Source organism: Hipposideros armiger, unplaced genomic scaffold, assembly GCF_001890085.2.
Source record: "Hipposideros armiger isolate ML-2016 unplaced genomic scaffold, ASM189008v1 scaffold_764, whole genome shotgun sequence".
NCBI classification, from domain to species: domain Eukaryota; kingdom Metazoa; phylum Chordata; class Mammalia; order Chiroptera; family Hipposideridae; genus Hipposideros; species Hipposideros armiger.
The window spans coordinates 540,921-556,109 of NW_017732114.1; the positions used below are offsets into that span (position 1 = coordinate 540,921).

The window sequence follows — 15,189 nt, forward strand, 5'->3', positions numbered from 1 at the left end:
CTTGATAGAGAAATATATGTTAAAATATAATGAAAATTTAAGGGTGACTACCAGTTAGCTGAATACAGGGCACCTGGAAAAAAGACATCTCCCATACCTCATTGCAGGTAGGTGTGGCCATATTGTTAGATACAGAGAGGAAGAAATCCAGTTAGGAGAAACACAAGGAGGAGCCCCAAAATCAGTACACAAATTTCTCAAATCCTTGGCTGACTGCAGTAGTGGGGAATAAGACTCCAAGTCACCCCCAGGGGAAAACAGCAGCTGGAACACCAAAAGGAAAAAAAAAATTGCACAGAGATTTTTAGCAGCTATCAGGATACTGGAGAGAGAGTTTGGAGTCTAATTCCCATCAGTTTAATGGTATTTGGAAAACACCTCAAGCTTTCCATGGAGCCAGGAGGACCATAGCCTAGGAGCAAGAACCACATTTCAGGAGTAAAGGCAATACTGAAATGGACCTGCTTTAACGAATTCTGAAACCACACCTCCACCCAGTTAAGGCGACCCTCCACTAATTTAACCATTTGCTGGAACAAAACTCGGTACTTTTCAGAGGAAGAAACAGTTTCATCCTAGAAGCCAAAAGGGCAAATAGCTAAACAGGATGGAATAGCTTAGGAACAAACCCAGTAAACATACTGTATTAGTACAGCAGATCCTCGAATAACATCATTTCATTCAATGTCATTTTGTTATAACATTGAAAAACAAACAAAAAAAGCCCAGAAATCAATTCCCCACTGGGCCACTCTGTGTAGCGTTTGCATGTTCTCTCCATGTCTGTGTGGGTTTCCTTCAGGACTTTGGTTTCTTCCCACATTCCAAAGATGTGCATGTTAGGGAATTGGCGTGTTGAAATTGTCACATTCTGATTGTGGGTGTGTGTGAGTGGCCCTGCAATGGAAGGGTGTCCAGGGTTGGGCCCCACTTTGAGCCCTGAGCTGTCAAGATAGGCTAGGGCCACCCATGATCCTGATCTTGAATAAGCAGTTTGGGAAATAATTATCTTACTTGTTTTTATTGATCTTTCTTAATGTATATATAGCTCATATTTATTTCAATGTTTAATATTAGAAGTGTCAAAACACTTTATTTAGAAATTTGGTGTTTTTGTGACCAGAAGTATGCCATAGGTACAAAACTTTTGTTTGTATCAATTAGCCTATGGTAAAATTTGTTTCATTATAAGTCATTTAGCTTAAAGTTACAGTTTCCAAGAACTCATCTGTGATGTTAAGTGAGGACTTACTATACTAGTTCAGTTGCACTTCATTGGAAATTTTTTTAAAGAGACTCTCAAGATAACAGTAGCTTAAAAGCTGTACAATGTATGTTTAGTATACAACAAAAATATTTCTAGACATAAGAACAAAAAATAGTTCACAGTCAAGAGAAAAATGATTTATAGAAACAAAAGACCACCCAAGTAAAATTAGCAGAAAAGGACTTTAAAATAGCTATGATTGATGTATTAATGAATCTACAGAAAAAGATGTAAGTAATGAGAAGAAATTAGGAAATTTCAGGACAGATATAGAAAGTAAAAAAAACAAATGGAAATTCTAGAACTAAAAAAATACAATTTGTAAAATAATTTAATTGTATGATATTGGCAGGTAGCAAGATTTAAATGTAAAAGACCGTAATTTTTATGTAAAAACAAAATATTGTTATAAAATATTTAAAGTAAAACCATATGATTTTATACAAATACGTAGGTAATATTTTTATTATCTTGAGGTGGAGGTAGCCATTCTCAACATGGTGCTAAGTAAGTAAACTTTTTAAAAAAAGAGTGAAAGATTTCATGAAATAAAAAGTGTTATTAAAAAATGTTAATAATCGCCCCAAATTAAATACAAACAGGAAAAAATATTTGTAGCATATAGGTGCTACTGTTTTGAATATAAATAGGTCAATTAATAAAGTCAAAGTTCTAATAGCAAAATGGGCAAAGGTCAGGAAAAAGAAACCTGTAAATAAATACAGAAGGCCCGAAAACATGGAAAATGTTCAATCTCAGCAGCAATGAGAGATACAACTGAAAACAAAGGAGCTGCCATTATTTGTCTATCAGATTAACACGTTTATCAAGTTTACAAAATACAGTAAAACCTTGGATTGTGAGTAACTTGGTTTGCAAATGTTCTGCAAGACAAGCAAACATTTCTATTAGGTTGGTGCAAAAGTAATAGCGGTTTTTGCCATAACTTGTAACGGCAAGAGCCGCAATTACTTTTGCACCAGCCTAATACATTTTAACTTGATAAACGAGCGATGTCTTGCAATATGAGTAGTTTCTTTCCTGAACAAATTATGTTCGCAAACCGAGGTATTACTGTAGGTTGACAGCAATGTTGGAAACTGGGCAAACATACAATGCAGTTGAAACGCAAGATAGTACAACTTTTCTAGAAGGCATTTTGTGAAATATGAAAACCATTAAATGTGGCATTCTCTTTGACTTATTTTAATTCTAGAAATGTGTCCCCAGGAAAAAAATGTGAAACTAGATATAGAATGACAGACATGTGTATTTATAATTCAAAAAGATGGAAATAGTCCAAACACCTAAAACAAAGGTCAGTTGCTAACTTATGCTTCAGTTTTATGAGTAAAGCCATTAACAATCATAATATAGATATATATTTCTTGCTATGATACCTGTAATATGTTGTGAAGAAAAGCAAGTTGCAAAACAAAATGCATAATATAATCATACTCTTGTTAAAAATTTACATTAGACATATTCATACACGTATATATGTTTGTATAGAAACAAGTCTCAGGTAATATGCATCAAAATAGTGAGTATGGTTATCCATGGGCATTAGAATTCCAAGTGATATTTTTTTATTGTGTATCTGGGTTTCCTAATCAAAATAATGCAAGTTAAAGACAGTTTCTGTTGACATTTTATTCCCCTCCTGTGTTTTGTCTACATTCCCTGTTGTACATGAGCTTGTTGAATAAATAATCTTTAGAAAAAATGAAGGGTTACTGCCATGTAACGATTAACACTAGAGTTGAGCTACGTTTTGGGTTAAATAAGTTTGTGTGGGCTGGCACATCCACCATCTATAAAGCTGACAGGAGGAGAAAATGGATTTGGGGCTCCAAATCACATTCTTCAGAATAAAAGGTATTATAGGATAGGAAGTTCTCGTTCTGTTCTAGTCACTCTGTCCCTTTGGCAATCATTTGCTCTTTGGGGCCATTATGAGTGTGAATAAACAAGAGACAATCTGTGTTCAGACTGTGAGTGGCAAGTTTAATTTAGACAATCTGCAAATTTGAGAAAAAGATTCCATCAACTCCCCCTGAGCTCTTTTTTTCCCCCTCAAGTCAGTTAAAACTCTTCCAGTCTTTCCACAGCCCTGCAGTTAGGCTCAAACCTGTGTACACAGAGCTCTCTTGGCATAATTCAGCACCGGCATCCAGTGGAACTCAGTCAATTGTAAGCCCTCAAGAGCTCGTTTTAGAATCGCATCTTCGGTTTCCTGGGTGATGTAGACATCTGCACTCATGTGAGAACAATATACAACTTTGTTACCAGAAGTGTAAGCTACTTGAGTTCTGTACAGGAAGGAAGAAGATCAGAACCTGCATAGCATTTAGATTAAGCTTCTTGGGAAAAAATGTAGGGAATTAAACTAGGGATATAGTATATTACACTGAAATATTGAAATCAATTGTCCGTAGGGGCAGTGTAATCAAAGCCCAATGAAGGAGTAAACCACTTTCTTCATTCCCCAGTTTGAAAATAAACCTCTAGTAGAAAATCACAGGTCCCTTTGAGCTATTGGGTTAAATTTTAAAAAAATTATTGTTATAGGTATTCCTTGCTTTGTACAGTAGTGCAGGAACATTAAGTGACTATGAAGCTGAAACCATGCATAGTGATCTTAATAAATGGGAAAAAAGTATGATTCTGTGACCATTAGAAATTGTTGTCAAAACATTAACAACCCCCTTACTTTTGGTTTTAAGTATATAGAGAAATGTTTTCAAATACTAAAACTAATATTTAACACACTGTTATTTAAAATATTAGAAACATTAAAAAATTAGTGTTTCATTTATTTGGGGAACAAAAACTTATCAAGGGTAGTCTGAGTGGTGATTGCCTTATTGTGGTCATATAAGTTATGCTATAAACTGAGCATTTTCCCATGCTTTGGCCAATTGTCATACTCCTAAGCTTGCATTTTATCCTTTTCCTTTTAATGTTGTAAAGTTTTTGCCAGCTTTGCTTCCTCTGGGACATTGTCATCCATTTCCTCACAACTGCTAGTTTCACCTTGATTGTTTTCTGGAAACATGTCTAGAGCCTCCCCAATGGTGGCAGTGTCAACATTTCCACAGTCAGTTGTAACTGCATTTGGGGGCCATTAAAATATCTCTCCCTGTGTTATCACTTTGGGTCTCTCTTCTTTTTTGGTTTCTTTACTTTTCCTCTCTTCAACTATCCGTTTTTGTAATAAGTCACATGGATTGATAACTGAGAGATAAAGAGGCAACATAAGAATTACATTCTTTCCTCTGTGTGAACTGAATGGAGATACGCAGTGAGCGATCACTGACAGACTTTGAAAGAAGTGATGTGATTGGTTGCTGATCATGAAGCACATTTGTTATTTGGTGATGTGTGGACTGAATTGCTCCTAGTAAGTTGTTACTTTATGCAGTTCTTCACAATCATTATGACGTGGTAACTGAAATTTGAACTGTGTTGTTGGGGGACTGCTGTTATTTAATAAAGCTGTGGTAACTAGAATTCTTGCAAATTGAGAATGGCCCGTACTAGATCAGAATTAGGTCCTCAAAACTTAAGAGGAGACATAGTTCTATGGGGAAAACCCAGAGCTGCTTCTGAACTCCTGGTTGTGTAACTCTTCTGAACAATTTTATTTATAGCTGTGAGTTAAACGACAAATCATTTTGATGGCAGCACAATTGAAAAGACTCATTGGCATGAATAGAGCTGATGCACATGTGGGTCTAGCTGATGTGGTCCAAAGCTGTCACTCAGAGCTGACCTATTGGCAGATTTATAGGGATAGAAGAGTTGTTTGTCTCTGGGTAATGAGAGGTAAATAAGGAAAGGTGGAAAAAATGGTGGAGCATTTCTGAACATTGTAAGAAAAGCAGAGATGCTCTGATTTCAACAAGGCAAGAATTTTCCACAGAGGTCCCTCATTATTTAAGTAAGTTAATACATTAAAATGTTCTTCCTTTGCTTATCTTTCATTTGTGGCACAGTGAATTCTTTTTCAGGGCTTAAATATCATGCAAAATTTGTAAAACTTAAATGGATAACATAATATCTGGATGACTAATGTAAAATTTGAAAAAAGAAAAATTTCTAATAAAGCAAAAATTTTGGAGTGACTAAAGACTTTTTGGAAGTAAGTGGTTTGCACTCATTAAATCAACAAGCAAAAACATTTTTTAAAAATTATTTTAGAGTATCAAAGAATTTGTCAAAATAGCTTTTAGGAAAATAACAAGAATGCTCAAGAATATTAAAATAGAGTCAAGAGATTAGATCCATGTTTTAACACATTTTGCAAATCAATTTTGGAAATTACAAATGGCGAGAATTCTATGCAGCATAGAATTGTTATTTGCAGCTTTATGAAAGATAGGTAAGCATGTGAACTTAATATTAGGAAGAGATGATTATAGAGAATTATGTACAAGTAGGAGCAATAAGTAAAGTGATTGTGAGAACAGGTAAGAATAAATTTGGTTTTATTTTCAGTTTTTATTCTTTCCCAATGGGATTGCATTGGTGAATAAACAGAATGTGGCTGTGCACCTGAGGTTCGCTAGGATAATAGATAGAGTATCCTGTGAATTGGATTTATTTCCCACACTGGGGTTAGCAGGCTTCAAGGAAAGCAGTTGGGAATATTGCAATCTGGCTGGCAAACCAAGCCCTGATGATAAATGTTGACTAGGTCCAGTTGGAGGGAGGAAGGAGCCGGTGGGGGGCCTCTGCAGTCACTATTAGATATGATCATAATTAGCATTTTTATTAGGGAATCTGAATGAGGAGTAAACATCAAATTAATGGAAGGGCTGAAAAATGAACTTGGAGCCTTAGTTTATAGCCATGGGGAACATAATAAAATATAGGAAGGTAGAAACTGACGAACTGCAGTGAGGAAAAAAGGAAAGAAAAGAAAGACAAAATAGAAATGTAGTTCAGCAAGATGATGAATCATTTTCACAAGGATTTTAACCTGAAGCTCAATTATAAAGTGCTCTGAAATTGTATAATAATGACTAAAGATGCCTGAATAGACAATAAACTTGGGCATTATAAATTGTGATCAGGGTTTTGTCATCCCCAATAAATTATTCTGCCTGCCTACATCCATGTCTCATCTGTAGCAAGAAAACGCTGGAATGAAATGCCTGGATTAGAACCACTGTGGCCAGACTATCATACATAATCACACACACACACACACACACACACACACACACACACACACACACACACACACACGGCTTTGACAACAAAGCCCGTAAGTATTTCCATTGGTTATGAAGTAATATTGGACTTCCTTTTTCTAATCACAGCTCTAGTATATAACTATGCATTCATCCTAAATTCAAATAGACAATATGATGTTATGAGTACTCTCTCAGGTTAAACCCTGAAAGGATTGTGTTTTATTAGGAGGAGAAAGGGTGCTACATAACTAAAATAAGAAAATCCCCAAGGAATAGTTCCTTGGTTCTTTCCTTCCTCCTTTTTAAAATGACCCCCTGGTTTGTTTGCTTGCTTGGTTCCTCGTTTGTTCTTCCTCAAATATTTGAATATTCAAATCACATATAGGATGCTGACCATTTTTAATCTCCAGTCTCCCTTTTGCATTAAATTGTTTAATTCTGTGATTAATTAAGGGAGAACTTATCAGTGATAAATGGATTTTAGTGCCTAGTTTAAGACCATATATCAGTCTTTCATTAAGAGGGATTTCCTAGACTTTTGGTGGCCAAGCAAGAACTAGCTGGTTATTTAGTACCAAATCCAAAATCCAAAAACTTTTGTGGAATTTAACATTTATACAATTAATTGCTCCTGTGTTCATTTGGAAAATTGGACTGATAACTTTTTAAATTGAACAGCAAAGCAAATGTAATCAATGGAGAACATATTGTAACTCGCAAATTCACTTGAGAAGGCTTCTCTAGGTTACTACCCCCTAGGAAAAAACAGCAGCATTATTAGCAAACTGAATAGAAATTAAGAGTGAATATCTTTCTGGTCTTATGTGGAAAAATTTTTCTTCAATTTTACTTTTTTTTTATAACTTTGTACTCTTAAGTCAATCAAAATTGGAGTTACAAGAGCCATTATGTTTACTTTGCACTAACAGCCAAAGCACTCAAATCCACTCAAATCTATTTTGGTCTAAAACTTGTTTTGTTTTTTCAACCTCAGAATATAAATCCCCTAAACAACCTCACAAATCATATTTTTGTTGTTTTTTGTTGTTGTTCCATTATTGCTTCTAAACAAAGGGCGCCCTCTTTTTTCTTGAATAAAACTTAGCATTTGTGAGTGAAATGGTTTGAAAAGTAAACCTATAACTCTCTAAAATCTTTTTCTTTATACCTCTACTGGAATTAAAATAAACAAAAATGAAAGCAAAAATTAAAACAAAATCCAAAAGAAAGCAATCAAAACAGGCAGCACCACCACCAGCCAAACCAGTAACAAAACATCAGATATTTTATTTTATTTTGTTTGGTTTTGATACTTAAATTTATTAAAATGAAATTAATAATAGTTAATCCATATTTACCAGAAAACAATAACATTTATACTTTTGTATATTTTGCACAAATATTACTTTTTATTTTTATCTTAAACAGCTATTTATTTTGCAGATTATAGAGTGTGCCTATTCTTTATACTTGGAGAGCTTTTGTTGTTGTTTTCATACCTGTTTTAGCAAAATCTTAAGGAACAAAGATATAACTAAATAATGGATAGATGATGTACTTCCCTAATATCTTAGCTATGTGCCAAAATTATATTTTCATAATTTATTTTTAAATGCATTCAGAGAAGGTTGCTAAAGGAATTCTTAGTGAAGGTTTTTATTATTATTATTATTATTATTATTATTATTATTATTATTATATTTATTAGTTTCAGGAGTACAAACCAATGCAATAGTTATCTTTTTCACCCCTCACAAAGTGACAACCCTCCTCCCCCCATCCACTGCCCCCCCACCCCCAATATCATACATATCTATTACAATTCCATTGACTCCATTCCCACACTATACTCCACATCCTATGACTATATAAAAAAATCAGAAATTTTAAACTAGGGGCACATTCAAGAGAAGAGAAAAATTTAATAGAAACCACTAAAACAAATGTAAAATTTTTTATCACTTCTTTATAGTGCTTCTTTGTATAATTACAACTAGGAGTTATTCTGCTAGTTGAGCAATATAGATAAATAGAAATAGAATACCTCATTTATTTCTTATAACCTCATAGTATTGTTCCTACTTTGCAGACAAGGAAAGGAGGCACAGAGAAATACAGCACTTGCCTAGAGACACACAGCTTGAGAAGGGGTTTTGAAGAACCCACACTCAACCTGCAGTGCTCTACTCCCTTTACGTCTCAGTTTTAGTAACTCTATGCTCAAGACATGCTTAAACACATCTCACTCATTTTTTTTTTTAAGATTTTTATTGGGGAATTGGGGGGATGGGAACAGACAAGTTGCTGTCATTTTGTTCTTCAGTTTAGCTGTGGAGGGCAGTGTCACTGGCCCTCATATGTGGGATCTGAACCGGGGCCCTCTGGCATCCCAAGCCAGTTCTTAACCATTGCGCCGCTCAGCCAGCCCCTCACTCATTTTTTAAATGAGGTTCAGTGACCCAAAAGGCCCAGTGGCAATTCAGAGTAGGACTCTTCACTGCTGGGTGAAGCAAGGAGTTCATCTGTGTTCAACTCGCTAGTTGCAATTGAATCTCCTAGAGCACTCGATGAGTATTTATGTTGTGTTGCTTAGGGTAGGCTTTGGGGGCACATTTATGTTAAAATATAATGGATGGAAAGTTTTCCTGCATTTGTTCTGCTGGAGGGAAGAGGTTGATAATGGAGCTTATCTACATCGTCAAAAATCTCTTTGTTACTTTCTCTTATGTAACCAGGGGTAGGATGTCCCTTAATATTAACAGTCCTGCAGATTCTCAAGGGAAGGGGATTATACGGAGTATGTACACCAATAGCAGAAAATCTTACTGGCCATTTTAGAATTCTGCCTATTACAAAGTGGGAGAAGCTTCTGGGAAATTTTTGTTGCCTCACATATAACAGAAGAAAAGCAAAAAACCTCATTGTTACATTTGTGCACTGAACTTTACCCAAACCCTGCCTGGGATCTTGGAAAACAGGTATGGTTAAGAAATCCTGTCAATCTTATATTCACAAAAGAGCTTATTGCCAAAAAAACACCCTTTCTTATAGGACTTAGATGAGACTTGGGGATACCTTTCTAGTTTACTCCAAATTCCCACTCATTGCCTCCTAAGTAATTAGCTAAATTGGTTTGTCCCCATTAATCAATCGGAGCAAAATGCCCATTAATATGACTTGATCAAACTTGAGTGAAGCTTCTCTCCTTCCCCCAGGCCCCTGAACTTTGGCCACTTGCAGCTTCAGTCAGCAGGCACCCTCTCCTTACTTAATAGCCCCTCCTGAGAATAGGCTGACCGCAGGTTGAAACGTTCCCTGATCTGCTGTCCTCTCATTGCTGTTACTGTATAGACTCAAAGGATCTGCTTACCTGTGCACACTGAAACCAAAATAAGATATGAGCAAGAGTTTGCAGCAAAGAAAGTAAGGATTTGTTTAAGGAGTTGGCACCAAACCCAGAGACACAGATGAGCTATTGCTCTCAAAAGCCTGGCTCCCCGATCCCCTCTAGTGACTAGGTTAAATAAGTAGAAAATCAGTAATTTTGGTTACTATGAGAGCTGGGATCATGGGCTCTACTGATTGGTCGGGTTAAGGTAGGGAGCAATTGATTATGACTTCAGGTCCTGATGTCAGTCATGGCATTTGTTCTGTCTGGCTCCCAGGGGATGCTGTCCCTGGGGCTGAAGCTGAAACATAACGACGGCCAAGGTGTTGTCTTTGACTGAAACCTTATTCTAGTTTGAAGATTGGTTAGTATCTTGTTCTTGGTTAATAGACCTGAAGCTTTATTCTCAAGTGAGTTTGATACTGACTAGAACCTAATGTCCTAAGTAAGGACTTAGAGATTAAAGGGAGTGGACATACAGTATATGCACAGATAGGAGGATCTGGGGGAAGAATGCAAGTGAGTTATAGTTCTATGAGGCTAAACAAAGCTAACTTAGATTAAAGCAGAATGCATGCTAAGAAGTGTAGTTCTTGTGTGGTTTGAGGTCAGACAATTAAATTTGCAAACTCATCCTAGAAAAAGTGCTACACACCTCAATGTTGAATATCACTACAGTCGCCTTTCAAGTACTCCCCATGGGAAGCTATGCACCAATACCAGTACCTACTCCACCCTTCAAAGCAATTTTGGAACTCTTATTCTGGAATGGCCATCAGAGCTGTCGCTGTATTACCCTTGATGTCCTGAATGTCATCACAATGTCTTCCTTTCAATATTTCCTTTATCTTTGGGTAAAGAAAGAAGTTATTGGGGGCCAGATCAGGTGAGTAGGGAGTGTGTTCCAATATAGTTATTTGCTTACTGGCTAAAAACTCCCTCACAGACAGTGCCTTGTGAGCTGGTGTATTGTCGTAATGCAAGAGCCACGAATTGTTGGCGAAAAGTTCAGGTCATCTAACTTTTCCACGCAGCCTTTTCAGCACTTCCAAATAGTAAGCTTGGTTAACTGTTTGTCCAGTTGGTACAAATTCTTAGTGAATAATCAATCCCTCCACTATCAAAAAAAGGTTAGCAGCATCATGGCAACAAGTTCACAAACTTAATTGTCAGACTTTGTACACTGCCACCTCCACCTCTTCTTTACCTTGGTCCTACTTCCCTATATCAAGCTCCCTCTAGCCTTCTTAACTCATCTATAAGAGAGAAACCCCTCTCTGCTTAACTTTGAGAGGCTTGCAGATCCTACAGTTAGAACACTCCCCTTATTGCAATAGTCCCCTTCCCTCTTCTTGTAATAATCTATTCAAAGGCTCTCCTAAATTCCATTTTTTATACATCTCTGCCCTTCAAGGCAATATTCTATTGGCTAATGTGAGTAATTTTTTAAACCATTACTCTGAAAGCAGGACAATTATTTCTGCATCTCAGGCTGCTGTGCACTGAGACAATGACCCAAGTGAGCCATGCAGAAATCTCCACGCAGCCATCGCTCCTTTCCTTGGAACAGCTAATTAAAATTACCCCTCTCAGACTTCAATGAATTTAATCTAGTTAGCTTAAATTAACACTGAACAAAAATTAAGGCAAGAAAGAATTTTAAGGAAGAAAACTGCAAGGAAAGGAAATTTAACAGTCTTAAATTTATGAGATTGCCATAGATCTTGGCAATGTGGCAACACTATGTTTTCTAGAGGCTAAGTCAGGATAGAAGATATCTTAATCTTTGATTTGGTTGTACCTTGGGATCCACAGGAAGTAAAGTAGAAAACTCACCATATCCACGGTCTTCAGATGAGATCTTACAGCCTTCTCTAGGAAAGATTAGTCACTCTACATTTTCATTTGGGACTTCATAGATTTCTGATGAGGACAATTTGAAATTATAACTGATTTTTAATATTTCTCTTCATACACCAAAGCATTTTCTCTGTTCCCTATAGTAATTTGTCATTATTGCTTTATTTAATGATCAACTGTACTATGAGACGCAAATAGAAAATGTTACACTAAAATTATAAGAAGACTAACTTATTATTTGATGTTAGGTAGGTTCAGTGTTTCAGGACATGAGTTAATAAAACTCTTTGGATTATTGAGAACATATAGAACTTACCTTTCAAAGTGTAAACATTTTGTTGAAATTTTGAAAGTTCCATTTCTACCCAAGAGTATCCACTTTAAAAAGCAAAACAGGACTCAGAGCTTAGAATGTATGAAGTCGAGCAAGTTTTAAAATCTCTACTGGACTGAATTTTCAGCAATAAACTAGATTTTTAGATTTGAATAATATCAATTACTATACAACATTTATATTCTGGTTTAGAGGTGGAAAAGAAAAATCAACTTAATGTGTGATTTAAGAATATTTCTGAATATTTCTTTAGCCACTAGCAAAGCAGAAAATCTGCTTGATTTAACATGTCTCCCATCATGTATTAGCATAAGCGTAATGGTAATTTGATAAAGGATATAGTCTAACTTAATGGTAATTAAATGTATCCATGTCAAGTCATGTTGTTATAATATTCATCTATTCTTTCCTAGCTCAGAGTTCATGTTTGAGGATGCTGAACAACACTTAATCATATAAACTCATATGATGGATTAATATGAAATTATTTGGAATTTGGGTACTTATATATTTGAACATTTATACAATTCTCTGAATCTCATGAAATTTGTAAAATCAGGTTAAAATCTTATAGATTAAAGCATGGACATTGTAGCATAGGATTTTTGGCACACTGGGACCAAAAAGGAATAGCAGATTTGTTCCTAAAATGTAATGCTTCGGGTACAGTTTCAGAAGAAACAATAAAAGGAATCAACCTTGTCTAAATATGTAAAATATTAGAATATCAATATTTTAATTTTAAACCTATGGATAAATTACCATTATCCAGCACAGTGTTGTGATAGTGTCTATATCATCATCACTTATAGTCAGGACACAACCAGTTCTACCACCAATTTATATGGTCTGATCTTAGCTGGACCCACAGTGCATTCGGCAATTCTTTCTTCAGCTTTAAACAATCACCGGACACACTGCTCATTGTATCTTGGTACTTTTCTGGTCGCTTGCCATCCCAATCCTGTTCTTATCCAGAAATGCTTCCAGCCAGGCTTCACTTATTATTAGCTGGTCTGACTCTCACAGCTAGGTCATGTTGTTCTCTTGTTGGACATAAACCATCTCAGAGAACTCAACATCAGACAAAGTCACTCTCAGACCATGATCAGTGGGACAAAAACAAGGTCACCGAACAACCTATAAAATATCAAACACCCTCACCCCTCAACTAATGAGTGACTGCTACTCCTTTACCAACAACATCTTTATTCTCACTCTAGTCTGTTGTCCATTATAGATAAGATTTACTGAGATGCCCAATCACAAGGGTGTGTGTCAATGACCTGGATCCTGTCAGGTAGCCCATTTCCCCACCAATGATGTCATGTTTCCTTTCCATATGGAGAAAACTCCTTGGTAGAAAGAACAATGAAGCCAATATGCAGAAAAGCAGGGTTGGAAATGGAGTCAGTGTCTTGAGGTCTCCATTGGGATCCCCTGGTCTCAAGTGTCCCAGAGGCCTCACGTGTCTCTGCCCTTTCCAAGTTTGGCTATTCATCTATTCCTTAGACTCTGGGAATTTGTTAGTTTTTCTTATTCTCTTGGCTCCAGCTAGGTTTCTGTAACATGGAAACTAAATATTCCAAGCTAGTTTACTTATTCACATTCTTTGCAGATACATTGAGGACTGATCATATGGGATAAGAGAAACAGCATTTTTTTCTTCTATTTATAAGGAAACTATATAATTTATTTTCCAAACTAGGAAACCTTAAAAAAATGAAAGAAGGTGCTAGTAATAATTATGCTGGGAATGACAACAGTCATAAAGTCAGCCCCTGTGCCTAACTACCACACCCGCCTTCTTGAGTTCCCTTAGCCTCCGCTAGCACTCTGCTGATTGGCAGCTGTTCTGCTGGGAAGGTCTGAGTCTTTAAACAGCCATCCTGTGCCACCTCGCAAGATCTTGAGCTTCAGAAAAAGCTAGTTGACTCTGGGGATACAAAGGAGGCTCCAATTTTAACTTTCCCAGGTTGCAGAGCTAGACAAACTGTCAGCAGGGAACCCTTGATATTTTGACAGCTCATCCCCAGTTCCACAAGAAAGGAGCTATTCTCTCCAAAAAAAAAAGAAGAAAAGAAAAAAAGAAAAACACCAGTATTTCTTTCTTTACCAGCTTCAAAGAAGGCTAAAGGGACTTGTTTGAATTTTTGGTTCTTGGGGCCTGTAAGTTAAGAGTGAATCGTGTGAGAGCTCCCTATAGCGCCCCTGCTGGGTAATTGAACACATTGCAAAATTTGCTAGGCTGCCACCTCCGGTGTGAGTGGGATAAGATAATATGACTTATAAAGGCTTTTCAATTTCTAATCCTTATGACATAATATGTAATGCTTCATAAAAGTGGCACTTTTACTAGCCCAGTAATAAAACATGTAATCGTTTTTGTTTGATAAATCTTGGTGCAGTAGGTTAACAGCTCTGGATGTGTTATTATTTATTATTGTTTAACCTTAATTGCACTCCAGTAGTGTTGCTATTGAATAAGACACATTTTGTGTGCTTTAAGAAATATCTGTTAGTTTATTTAAAACTCATACATACATATGTGAAAATTTGGGGCAGAGACAGTTTGGGTAAGATTTAGGGAGAAACTTGCCATACCTGGGGCAACCATTTAGTAATTACCAACTTTATTTCATTTGATGAATTAACCTAACTTTCCTTTTGGTCCCGCTTGTTCAGGGCTCTTTCTAGCCACTTTTCCCAAGGAAATTGATGCTCCTTCCTACTAGCCTAGAGGCCACCTCTAGAATGACCTCAAAGACCTATCTGTCTTGTTTTCTGTTGAAGTCCCTATAATCATGACACAGTGATTATATGTTGAACAAAGCAATAAAATTTTTAGTAGTCTATGTGGCTTGATAACGTGTAGGATATTAACAACATTAAAATACAAAAGTTGCCAAAATATTGGGTCGTCGGGAAAGGCATGATGTATTTCTCTGTTTTTCAATGCAAAAATACGTCATGACTTTCCCGACGACCCAATATAATCTATATTCTTGACAATTATTTGACCACGCTGTTTTCCTATGGGCATATATAATTTCATCTAGCATATTCTTTTATACTCCAGAGATAAGCATCTCTGTGATTTAATTGAGGTATATCTAGCAAACATTTCTAAAACATAAAT

At 36.2% G+C, this 15,189-nt stretch overlaps 1 long non-coding RNA gene across 1 annotated transcript in view; it reads left to right on the plus strand.

Annotated features, from left to right (window-relative positions):
• The window catches only part of LOC109373972 (uncharacterized), an 89,341-nt gene that overhangs the window by 8,137 nt on the left and 66,015 nt on the right, over window positions 1–15,189 (plus strand). The window lies entirely within an intron of this gene.